We start from the raw sequence: 13,405 nt of genomic DNA on the forward strand, positions 1-13,405 counted from the left end.
GTGGCTGCGGGTGGTCCCTGCCAGTATGGTGCCCCCACAGTCTCGGGAGGCACCAGTTGTTCATGCCCTGACAGTTTTTATCTTGGAGTCTGGTTCTTCTCTTGCCTAAGTGAAGACATATGAAATTGGGTGAGCAATTCACAATTTAGTGAAATCTTCGTTACAGCTAGTTTGAAAGTTGTCCCCCAACAGATAATCGTACAGAGATATCTAAAATGGGGGAAGCCTTCCAGTGACCAGGAGACTGGTTTAGAGAAAGCATGGGGAGCATTGCTCTGCTGCTCCCTCCATTCCCATAGACCCACAGACTGGAAGGGAAAGGGAGGGAAGAGGGGCAGCAGTTGGGCAGTGATCCCCAGACATCCTCCCCCCAGCCAGGGACATCCTGGTCTGGGGAAGGTACAGGGACCTCTCCCCACTGCTCCACTCCATCTGGGCACCAGGAAGAGTAGAGCAGCTGCTGCTCCCCACGCCTTCCCCAGACCAGGATCACCCAGATCTGGGGAAGGCACGTGAAACAGGGGCAGCTGCAGGCTGGATCACTTCTACTCCCTTTTCCCACCAAGATTTCTAGTAATGGAAATGAATGCTTGTTCCTACTTTAAGAATGATTGTCTCACTTCTGCTTAGGAATTAATCATACCAGGTTTTTCTCTTGGATATATAACTTTCTGAATCCTGGCAACTTGAAAGGCCACATTTCTCCTCATCCCATGATGTAGTAGGTAAAATTATTAAAGGTGCTCAAGCTACGAGCAACCTGGTTAAAAGAGAAGGGATTAGGAACAGGGTCAAATTAGTTTTCCTTTTAATGTCAAGGAGCCAGAGATTGCTGATCTCTAGGTCATGTGGCTGAGCATATCATCTGCATTTCTGAGAGTTCTGAATGGGTTGGGACATGTTGGGCAAGTTGGGGCTGGTGGATGAGGTTGGAGAGATTTTTTTACTTAATCTCAGCCCAGATGATAATTTGTATTACTTATTTTGTGAGAAAATATTCTATCTCTGTGCTTATCACATCCAATAGAGGCATTTTGCAAATCAAAGGCTGACCTCACTTTACAGCAACCTTAAATTTTTTGCATGAACATGAATGTTTTATGGATTACTACCAGAAAGAAAATACTGCATTCTGTTGCTTTTGCTGTTTGGAGCTACTGCATTCTCATTAAAGTAGCTCAATATTTCAACTAAACGCATATGCTATTCAACAGAGTCGGTTTTCTCTGAGATCATATACAATTCCTTATATTTATTCTAATACTTTTGTTACTTTTGAGTACTTCTGTATCTCAAGTCCCTTGAAAATGAATCTCTGAAAGTGAGGTGCACTATTGTAAACTGCACCAAATGGAATTTTTGTGTCTGTGAACCTCCTCTAGGAGAGCAGAGTAATTTCATCTTTTGCATGTAAATGCCAAGGTAACTTCAAGTTGTCAGCCTAAAGGTACAGCTGTACACACTGACAAAACAGAGCAGTTCATCACTGGGGAAAAGAGAGAGTTTTCCAAGTGCTCATCAGTTTTACTATTTATACTTGAGACCTGCAAGAACAACCCAATCTTGTTCCCACTGAGGTCAAGGGCAAAAATTCTATTAATTTAAAATATTTCATCTCCCCTGCCCTGTGCCTGCAGTGCTTTCAGTTTCACTGGAATTTAGGGTTCATGTTAGCAAGGACACAATTTTTCACCAGCTTTCTTTTAAAGACATAATGTAGTATAATACACATCAGACACATGCTGCATATTCCCAGGCTAAACAACAGTTACCAGGATGTTCAGTATCTGGCGCACAGAATTATTACATTCAATAATTTACTAGCACCATAACTAGGAGTGCAGGGAATATTTCAGCATGAAATAAGGTAATGGCTAGGATTAAAGACCTGCTGGGATTAAATCTTCAAAGCCCCTCTGCTTATTTAATTGAAAACTGTAATAATAGATACTAAATTAATGCTCTGGATAAAAACACCCAGAACAGGCAGACCTGTCAACTTCCTCCAGCCAAAAATCAATACACATGCAGCATATGTAGCAGAATTCAGACTAACTCCATATGCAATCCCAATAGTATATTTATGAAAAAAATCTAATATTATTTGAATACTTTTTCCTCAAATGTGAGATCTTGCATATTACACACATTAGTCTCAAATAAATGTAACTGCCCACAACAGACAACATAAAGTGCTCCTGTTTCTCTTGCTATAAGCATCCAAATCAAATGACAGAGGTTGCCTCTGATCAAGCAAAACCTTCAACAAAGCTATTTTGTGCAAACCAAAGTCACTAAACCTTTGCAAAGCTGCAGATGGATCTACCACTGCTGACAGCTTCTGCAAATAGCTCATTTTCTGGTCTACAAAAAACACACATTTAGGGACCAGCAGCAGAAGTGCTTCAGTGGTCATAATACAAAAACTAAGGGAAATCTCTCAAAGTATCTTGGTCTCATGCCAGTTGGCCTTGCACATCAGAACAAGTACTGGGAAGTAGATGGGAGCCAGCACAGTTAATGGAGCACAGATGCTGACACCTGTCCATTTCACTAAGAATGGAGGCCATTGCCTTCTGTAACAACTGAAGCTACAGAATACTTTTCAGCAGAAGACCCAGGGAGCCTGTCTTGCAGTAATGTAACATGGACATGGCCAGGTTGGCTGTAAACAAGCCTAAATTAGTAATACAAGGCCATGAATTCCTGGGAAACCGCAGATAAAAAGCAGATTGAAATGTTGCTCCTGCACAGAAATCAAAGAGGTACTTAGGAGTCCAAAGGACTTTTAGAGGCATAGATTCATTCTGCTAAAAGGGTTAGTTACAAAATACATCAGTCTTCAAAGCAGTTTCATGGTAGACATTTTAGCTGGCTTGATCTCTTCAAGTTGACTGAGGCTGAAGACTTGAGTCATGGGGCTGAGTGTTAACTGAATACTGAAGGAACTGCAGTCCTCTGTATTTATGTCTTCTAGTGGTCTCACAAATATACAGTGACAGAAAGAAGCTCTACAGAAGACACTGCATTAAATCATAAGAGTATGAGCATTTGCCTCCTCTGAAAGCTATCTGAAAGGAACTTCAGTGAAAAAAGACTTCAAACTGGAAGTGTGATTATAGAAGCCACAGAACCAAAGCATGAGAGAGAGAGGAAGAGAACAAACATACATGGCTCCTTTGCTACCAGTATGACATTATTTAAACAAAGACAAATTCACCCCTGGCATAACTCCCTGGACAAAATAACTAAATGCATCAAGTAGCCATGTAGCCATTTTGTGAAGGCACAGTATGGGACAGGCACAGAAAAGGGTTCTTACTAGGACACTGCACATGCTAACTAAATCACAAGCCTTTAATTCCAAAAGTGTCTTAACACTATACGCAAGTTTAAGTATTTAACCAATTGTTGATTCCTCAAAAGCAGGGATCTGGGTTTTCCATTTCCTGCATAAAAATGTGATTTTCACCTTTAAAGGAGAAAAACATGGGAAATTTTCCTCTTTGAAGTGGGAAACCATGGGTTTTCCCTTTTACAAACAGCTATCCACAGGCTGGCAGAGTTCTAGCCTGCTACAAGCTGCTTGCAAAAAGGGCGCGAAACCCTAAGCCCTGTCTGTGTCTGGAGAGGGAGTGGGAGAAGGGGCAAGGGTAGGGCATGAGAATCTGAGACCAGCCAGAGCTGGCTCAGACTCACTTTGCCTCCTGACAGCTTTGGGGTAAGTAGGACCTGGAGGCTGTGGCAGGGCTGGGGGTCTGGGGCCTGGGGGCAGCTGGTAGCCGCTTCTGGCAGGGCTGGGGGAGGGCAGGGGGCTGCAGGTTGGGAATGAGGGATCCAACAATTTCATGGTCCCTGTGTGGCCCCTGGGTCTGATTTCATGGGTTTTGGGGAAGGGAGGGGATGAGAAGCCTGGTGACAAGCAGAGCAAGCAGGATGGAAAAGGGGAGGGAGAGGAAGAGGAGGAGGGGAAGTGGGAGGAGCTGCCACCTGCCTGCTGCCCCCACATGAATCCCCGGCCCACTGCAATCCCTGCCCTGCCACCCTTGTCCCACTGCTCCTGGGTACTCACCACCCATATGGTTCCAAATGGTGGTGGTTGGTGCAACAAAGTGCTTGAGTGCATGGGCTGGAGGGCTCTGGGATCTGCAGTGGGCACAGCTGGTGGCAGGGCCAATCAGAGCTGTAATGGGGCCACAGCTGTTAGGGGCAGCCCCACTCCACTGGCCTGTGCTATGCTGTACCCACTGCCACCATCTGGAACCATTTGGCAGTGAGCACCCTGGAGCAAGGGTAGCGGGCGGGGTCTTCAGTGGGTCAGGGACCTGTGGGGCAGACCTGACCTGGCCCCATGGGTGGCCCCTGCTGCATCCCCAGCCTGCTTCCCCTCTGGGAGGGTACACAGAGCACACTGTACATAGTCTGCATTAAAGTGGAAGAGGGTGCTTTATTGGTGATGGGTGTGGTGGTTGGTGGAGGGGCTCTGTGATTCAGGAGAGAAGAGGGGAGGGAGGTGGGAATGGATTCTGTGTTTGTGAAGGGGAATAAAGCAATTTTGAGAAAACTGTCTGCAGTGAGTGTGGTGAGGGAGTGTGTGGTGTGGCTGGGGCACATGGCCAGCTGGCCTGGGGGCCTACCATGGGGAGTGCAGGAGCAGGTGGTCTGCCAGTGCCTCTTGCACTGGGTGCTTTGGCCCCCACTGCTGTGTGTGTGGTGCGCTGGGGGCCTCCATCGGGGTGGGGGAGGAAAGGGAGAGGAAGCATTGCCATTGCTGCCACTGCAGCTGGTGTTCGCAACAGGCTTCCTCCACCCACTGAACCTCCTCTACCCACGCCTCATGGAATAGCTTCCCCAGGCCTCACAGGTGTTATGCAGCACGCAGGCTGCAATGATGACCCAAGTGATGTTGAGCTCTGCAACCTTGAGATGGGTAGTGAGGGTGCACGAGCATCCCTTCAGGTGGCTAAAGGCACACTCCACTAGCATCTGTTGAAATGTGCCTGGCAGGGGTCCAGCTGGCTGGTATAGGGCTGCATGAGCCAGGAAAGCAGCAGGTAGGTGGAGTCCGTGATGATGAAGGGTGGTGGTCAGCTGGAGGTCAGGTACCCCAGCATGAAGCAGCCACTCTCCACCAGGGGTGGAAGGGAAGAGTTCAAGAACATGTAAGCATCATGGATGCTGCCTGCCCAGCCAGCACTTATGTTGGTGAAGGCACTGTGGTGGTCAACAATGGCCTACAATATGATGGAGTGAATAGTAGTAGGTGGTTACCATGGAGGAGGCAGATAATGGGGATGTGGGTCCTGTCCAGGGCCCTGATGCACTGGGGGAAACCCAGGGTGTGGAACCCTGCCACCACCTTCAGGGGGTTGTGCGCATCCACAGCACGGTATGCCCCAGCACGTCCTGGAGGACACTGCAGACCTTCAGGATGGCCTCCTCAGTTGTCACCTTGTCCACACTGAAGAGGTGGCCAACACAGCACAGGCTGGCGGGTGTGGCCATCTTGAGCAGGGTAATTGCCAGCCAGGTCTCCTCAGGGAGAGGCAGCTGCATGGTGGTGGCCTGCCACTCCAGGTGTGGGCACAGGTGGTTGAAGAGCTCCTGGAAGGTGGTCTGGGTCATCTGAAGGGACTCTAGCCACTGCTCATCATCTGAGGTGCTGTGGACAATGTGCAGCCACCACACCTGGCTGACCAGGTGGACCCACAGGTGGCAGGGCTGGAGCTCCAGGGGCTTATGGATGACACCGGTGGCAGCATCCATGTGTGCATCGTTGGCATCCCTGCTGGGGTCTAGGTGGCATCCCAATAGCTGGTCAGAAGCAGGGCAGTAGCAGGGAGCCTTGGATACCACGATGAGGCTGGCTACGTGGCTGCACAGCATGGGGGAGCAGGCAAGGCCAAGACTGACTTGGGCCAGGTGATGATCACTGTTGTGGTGAAGCACAGTGAGCACAGTGGCAAGCAGGGTGGCAAGCGCCAGCCTGGGGCACAGCTTGTTGCTCCTGGGGCCTGGGGGTAGAGCAGCCATCACACAGTGGGCACAGGCTCTGGCAACAGAGTTATAGAGGGCTGTGCCAGCATGCTGCAGACTGATTTGAGACAGAAACATAGGTGGCCAGGGAGCACCCCGCAGGGGTGGCTTTTAAAGAGGGTCACTGGCCCCAGGCAGATGTGGCCAGAACCTCCAGCTCCCCCTAGATGCTGCAGGGTGGGTGGCACAAGGGCCAGAGGAGGCTGGGAGCAGGCTAGTGCCATGAGGAGAAAATCTGCTCTCAAGTGGCTGCACATGTAAATGCTTGCCCAAGGCAGGGTTACTGCACTGTAAAACCATATAGCACTAATTGCACATGTAGATGCACCCAGAATAGGCTATCTTTCTTTGAAACACTGGATCAGGGCTGGCTGAATGAATTTACTCTGATAAAACTAAATTGTAATATCATAAGCGATTATTTTTTAAGGTTATGTTTGTAGCAAGTTTATAAAAGCTTAGTAGATATTATATTGTAGACATGATACAGATAGTGATTAGTCTAATCACATCTATTGATCAGCTTGTCTTTTGGACAGTATAATGATCAATTAGTCATTGCCACATTTATTACCATCATATAGAACTGTACATAAAGTAAGTCTCTTGATAATATTTAATATTATGGGTATATTTCCTGCAAGATAGATGGGTCTTATCCTTGAGGGGTGGGGAAAGAAAGGAAGTCTTGAGCTTGGTACGGTTCTTATACCTTTTCATGACTAGGTTACAAGAGAAAGCATCCTTTTACTTACACAATCTATGTTCCAAGGATAGCAATTTCAGCACTAGACAAAGTAGTTTTGCAGTTCTTTATAATATTTATCTTATAAAAATACATTTTTCTTGTAACAAAAATTAAAGCTATAAAATATAGCTACACTGCCCACCATTAATTGTAAACCTGACAAATATTAGATGGACTGGATAATTTTATAGCTAGAGCGAAAGATTTTAAATTATAGGTGAGAATTACCAGAGTGCATCCTACTTTTATTAAAAAAGGATTCACTATAATTTGGGAAGAAGGACTTCAAGAAAGAAATTAACTCTAGTACATATCTGGCTTGAAATTAATACCAAGACAGGAACCTGGCTAGCATTTCTAGACCTGAATTCTATTTGGAAACAAAGATATATTTTGTCTATGGGGAAAAATAAGTTTATGCACGTTTCAAGGAAAGTAATTTAGAACTTGAGCCTATTCATTAGGCAAGGTTCTGTTCATAAATTACTAGACAGGGAACTAGGAGTTTTATTTCCACCTTTACCAACCACCTAAGTATATGATCTTGGTCAGCTCATTTCAGTTTATTCCCCCTCCCACTTCCCAGTAAAATGTAGATAGTTATACCTTCCTCTGTAAAGAACCTTCAGATTAAGAGCCCCATATACTACCATTCATACTAGCCACCAAAGTTTATTAATGCCTGTGACCTCATTGAAATTAAGGCTCTTAACAGAATCTTAACAGTAGTAAGCCCAGTAATAAGGGAGAACTTGGCATTAGTTTTTGAAAGAGATGATTCTTCAGACACTTATAATTAGGTGTGCTTGAGGGATTAGATCATGGCAAAACTGGTTTTGCTCTCAGTAAAGTCAACAGACCACGGTATTTTCCAGGCTGAGAAGGTTTAAAGGCGAGTTGGAATGCTACACAGCCTGGAAAAATAAAGTTGAATTTCATCTTTGCAAATTATATTTTAAAAAAGTATACTGAGTACTTATTGAAATATCAAATTCTTAAACACATTTACTTAAAGCTGAACTGTATTTTAATACTTAATAAATAAATTAATAGTATTATTGCCTGGTTGGCGAGATCAATTTTCATATCACAGATACTATTTCTTTTTTATTTCTATGTTGGCCATAACATCCTCCCATACCCGTCCATTTTTCTAGAATCATTAAAGATCATTTTAGTTCTATTTTCCCCACTAAATCAGAAATATTTTATTTAATTATACATAGAGTTAAGCTTAGCAAGGCTATGATGCCTGTAAAACCCTTGATTAAAACCAGCTGCAGGGAAAGGGGGGTGGTTCTACATGAGACACTGCATTGCTGTAGCGATGCACTATGGCAATGTAACATCAGCGGGCACAAACCATGACGCTGATGCTACATCACTGTACTGATGAGCTACTTTGTTATAGTGCATCACTGTGGCAACATAGCTGCTAAAAATAACTGTGCGCCACCAGGATGGCGCAGTAACGGGCGTGTCTACACGTGATGCTATATCGCTAATGGGCGCATCTACACGTGATGCTACATGGCTATAGCAATGCATTTCAGTGACATAGCACCTGTGGGTATGTACACATGACCGGCAGCTACTTTGCTGTACCGGCGCACTCCTCCATAATAGCACAGCGAAGTAGCTGCTAAACATACCCATGTGCCACATGTACAGCATAGTATTGCGCCATGCTTTAGTAGTTCCAGAAAGAAGCACTAAAGCACGGAGCAGTAACATTGTTGCCGTAGGGCAATGTGTAGATGCACTCAGTATGTATTAAAATATGCAGTGGCATCAATCATACAAATACGGGCAGTTTTGGGATGGCTTGGCTAGGACCAGCAATGGTCCATGCAAATTCTTATTTTATTTTTAAATAATTACATTTTGTTTTTCTACATTTCACGTTTTATATGTAGGAGAATAATTCAAATATGTATTCTCAAAACAGGTCAATGTGTGCACTCCTGTTGACCCAGAATAGGCCTCAGATCAGGACTTTGGGCTCTCCTCTGCCTTCCATATATATTCTTATATACTCTCCATCATATGAATTAAGTGGAACACAGGGTTATATTTTCCAAGATTTCTTTTTCTTTGTTAGAAGTATAGCATATGGAAAATTATTGCCTTTTGTGGTTGCTTTGCTGGCAAAGGGTTGCTGAAAATGCTCTTCTGGGTCAGGAGCAACCTTCTGATGTTTTCACAGAACACACTCCAAACTGGAAATAAGGCTGGATAAAAAGAGTTAAGGAACTGATATACTCTGAACAAATCTGGTGGGTTTCCAGTCATACTAAACTAAACTTCATGAAGCAAGTAAATGAACTCATAAACTCCAGCAAACTCTGCAGAGCCCATTTTGTATTAAAACATTGCCTCCAGAAAGCATACAGAAAGACTGCAAAATTGGGACTACACACAGGGCACTGCTTACCTAGACATATGTTGCTCGCTCGTTCTCCAATTTCAAAAATTACCCTGGAAGCTTGGTAATTTTCAACCACCTTTTGACTTATTGGCTACAAACATGGAAAAGGGACCAAAGCTAGTCAATTTGTACATTTCCTTACTTAGGAAACCTCTTCCTTTTAAAGACAGGTGACTAAGACAGTCAAATTGGTTTAAATTTTACCTCTCTGATACAGGTAATACCATCGGGCGGTGTCTAGGAAAAAGTAAGAAAAAATGTAACAAAAGAAAATTAAAATCAGATATACTTTTGTCTCAAATTTTATTTCTTTAAAGTGAAGCTGCATGGGACCTGCAAAGTGACTAGGGCTCCCATTTACCAAGAGACGGTATGATGGTTTCCAGCAGTTGCTTAGATGCTGTGGTTTTTACTGCACTGCCTTTCTCTCTTACCCAGAAGGACAGTGAAGGAAGTCAGAGCTCCCTCTTCCCTATGTGACACAAGATGATAGTGAAACACAGGACACTGCAGGATGGAAAACATGCAGTCAGTCATGCAGCCATGCTCTGTGAGAGAGATCAATGAGGGGTGGATGCATCATGACACTATGGAGCAGTGATTTCAGCAGCTCTGATACTGAGCACCCCTCATGCGATTTTATAAGTTTGGACAGAGGGTCTCTCCCTTCCTGCAGTGGTGACCCTTCTTCTCTTTCCTTCTCTGGGTCAGAATACTTCTGTGTCTAGAAATGAAAAATGATTAGTGGATTTGGAGTAAACCTTAGGCACCTGGAGACATCAAGTGTTGGGAAAGCTGATGCTTGCAATAGAGCAAGATGCTGCAGTTTCTGTGCATCTTGGGGGAAAAAGAGTCATTAGTACATGAAGTTAAAGCAAACAGTATTAGGATTGTTGTTGTTGAGGTTTAAAAACAAATAAAAAAGCAGTTTGTTTCCTATTTTGAGCTGGATCCTATTCTACCTATTAAGTGCCGGACTAAGATGCCAAAGTGTGACACTGTTCTACCCTGCTCAAATCCTTGAAAAAAACGTATTAATACCAAAGGCAGGTGAGTACTCCTCCTCTTGCTTACTGATATTTGTCATTTAGCTTAAGGTTGAGATGACAGCATGTTAGAAACAGATGCATTAATGGATTTTCAGGGATCCAAGCAGAGGGGAATATAATCACATGTAGGCACTGAGTAGGTGGACTAGGAGCTGGCCCACTCTAGCCACATTTTTTACCTCAGACATTTGGATGCTACAGTTTGATCTGCAATCATCTGTGAAGAGTTGTCTGGAACTCTAGATCATGTGTCAGTATAACCGTGCCCACAAGTTTCCTGGCTTTCTCTCCAGACTGTTCAGCTTCTGTCTTTGGGTCAGTCCAGGTTCATCCGTTTCCTTAGTTTTCATTAACTTTGTACCACAAAATACTTAAAATTGCATTAAAAAAACCTTTCAACATCCCACATCCTCTAGTACCTAACACCTGATCTCTTCCTTGCTGATGTCTGCAACCACTAGAGAAGTTACCTCTGCCTTATTTATGCACATAAACAAGAGCAACTTGCTCAGCTGGTGCTGCTCCATTCATGGTATCATAAACTACATATCTGAAACAGGCAGAGATACTGTTACCAGTCTGAGACACCAACCTATACTTTCATACACTTTCTTTCTCTATGAGGCCAATCCTGCAGGTCAGAGTTGCAGGAAACCCTCGCTATTCATGGAGTTGACATTTGCGGTTTTGAATATTCGCGGTGCAGCATGATGACACTGTTACAGCACCAGCAGTGTCTGTGGGAGCTCCACACTTGCCATTGTCGGGCTCCTGCCACTGCCGCCTGGCTCCCACCGCTGGGCTCCTGCCACCACCAGCGCAGCCATGCTCCCCCAGCTCTAGGGGGCAGACAACGTTCATGAACGCAGTACAGTATTTTACACCTGCGGTGCTCGGGACTGCAGGGAGGCTGTTAGGAAGGCCAAGGCAGAGATGGAGCTAGGACTACCGACCAGAATTAAGGATAATAAAAAGTCTTTTTTCAAATACATAGGAAGTAAGACGAAGGCACCGGGTAACATGGGGCCCCTACAGGATAGGCTTGGCAATCTGGTGATTGCGGCAAATGAAATAGCTGACTTCTTTAACGAATTCTTTGCTGCCATATTCTTGAACAGGGACCAGGCCATCTCCCCCAATAGAATTGTGGACAGACCCAGGGGAGGCACCGCCTTGCCTAGGGTCAGGGAAATTTTGGAGGGGCTGGCTATGTTTAAATCAGTAGGTCCAGATGCTCTTCACCCAAGGGTGTTGAGGGAATTGGCGGGGGTCATAGCAGGGCCCTTGGCACGGCTCTATGAGTGCTCGTGGGGCACTGGTCAGGTACCAGAGGATTGGAAGAGGGCCAATGTGGTCCCCATTTACAAGAAGGGGAGAAAGGAGGACCCCAGCAATTATAGTCCAGTCAGTCTTACCTCAGTCCTTGGGAAGACCTTTGAGAAAATTATCAAGGAGCACATCTGCAAGGGACCAGCAGGGGATGCAATGCTCAGGGGCAACCAACATGTGTTCATTGAGGACAGGTCCTGCCTGACTAACCTGGTTTCTTTTTATGATCAGGTCACAAAGTCCCTGGATGAGGGTGTCGGGGTGGATGTCGTCTTCCTGGACTTTAAGAAGGCCTTTGACATGGTTTCCCACCACATTCTCTCAAAAAAACTTGGTGACTGTGCCACTGATGCCTACACATTCAGATGGGTGGCAAATTGGCTAGATGGTCACACCCAGAGAGTGGTGGTGTACGGATTCTTTTTGACCTGGAGGGATGTGGGCAGTGGAGTCCCCCAGGGCTGGGTCCTGGGGCCTGTACTGTTCAACATCTTTATCAGCAATCTGGATGTGGGTGTGGAATGCACACTGTCCAAATTCACTGATGACACCAAGTTGTGGGGTGAGGTGGGCACAATGGAGGGGAGGGACAGAATCCAGCTAGATCTAGACAAATTACAGGGTTGGCAGATGAGAATACAATGGAATTCAATGCAGACAAGTGCAAGGTACTGCATCTAGGGAGAAGGAAACAGGAACACACCTATAGGCTGGAGAACACCCTTCTTGTCAACACAGTGGCAGAAAGGGATCTTGGAGTCAGGATGAACATGAGCCGCCAATGCAAGGAACTGGTCAGTAAGGATAACCACACCTTGTCGTGCATCTACAGATGCATCACAAGCAGGTCCAGGGAGGTGATCCTTCCGCTCTCTGAGGCATTGGTCCGGCCACAGCTGGAGTACTGCATCCAGTTCTGGGTGCCTCACTTCAAGAGGGATGTGGCTAGCATTGAGAGGGTCCAGAGGAGGGCCATTCATATGGTCAAGGGGCAGCGGGGCAGGCCCTACAAAGAGAGGCTAAAGGTCCTGAGCCTATTCAACTTCCACAAGAGAAGGCTGAGGGGGGATCTGGTGATGGTTTACAAACTCACGGGGGCCCCGCAGGAATTGGGGTAGGCTCTGTTCCCCCAGGCACCACCTGGAGTTACTAGGAATAACGGCCACAAATTGTTAGAGAGATGGTTCAGGCTGGACATCAGGAGACATTACTTTACAGTTGGGGCTGCCAGGCTCTGGACTGTCTCCTACCTTGGGGGTCTTCAAGAGGAAGCTAGACAGATATTTGGCTAAGGTGATATGACCCCGGCACCCATTCCTGCCTGGGGTTGGACCTGATGATCTGTTTAGGTCCCTTCTGACCCTAAGTACTATGATACTGAGTATTCGCGGATTTCCCCATTCATGGGGATCTCTAGAATGTATCCCCCCGCGAAGGGCTAATGTCTCCTGTATACATAAAGAAATGTAGAAAGAAATATTCTAATGCATATGCTGCGCCTGTCTTCACCATGCGTCAGATACCATATTTATTTGAATCTAAGACAACCCTGACTATAAGATGACCCTCCCAAAAACTAAGTTCTGTACAGTAAAACCCTTGTTATCTGGCATGCATGGGGAATGGGGGGTGCCGGGTATCTTAAAATTCCTGTTAATTGAATCCAGCTATTTTCGGCTGGCTGCAGAGCAGTGGGGGGTGGAGGGGAGAAGGGCGGGTGGTGGGAAGCCGGAGGTGGAGTGACAGCAACACAGGGTGGACGTTTCAGCCAGACGCAGAGCGGTGGCAGTGTAGGGTGGTGGGTGGTGGCGGCGG

General features: G+C 45.9%; 1 protein-coding gene across 1 annotated transcript in view; it reads right to left on the reverse strand.

Annotated features, from left to right (window-relative positions):
• KCNIP1 (potassium voltage-gated channel interacting protein 1) overlaps nucleotides 1–9,432 on the reverse strand; it is a 51,477-nt gene extending 42,045 nt beyond the window's left edge. Inside the window, exon 1 of the mRNA XM_006015732.2 lies at nucleotides 9,417–9,432. The gene's annotated coding sequence lies outside the window, so the exon portion shown is untranslated. The remainder of the gene's footprint in view (nucleotides 1–9,416) is intronic.
• Nucleotides 9,433–13,405: the final 3,973 nt, after the last annotated feature.

The sequence above is a fragment of the Alligator sinensis genome, unplaced genomic scaffold, assembly GCF_000455745.1.
Source record: "Alligator sinensis unplaced genomic scaffold, ASM45574v1 scaffold156_1, whole genome shotgun sequence".
In the NCBI taxonomy this organism is placed as follows: domain Eukaryota; kingdom Metazoa; phylum Chordata; order Crocodylia; family Alligatoridae; genus Alligator; species Alligator sinensis.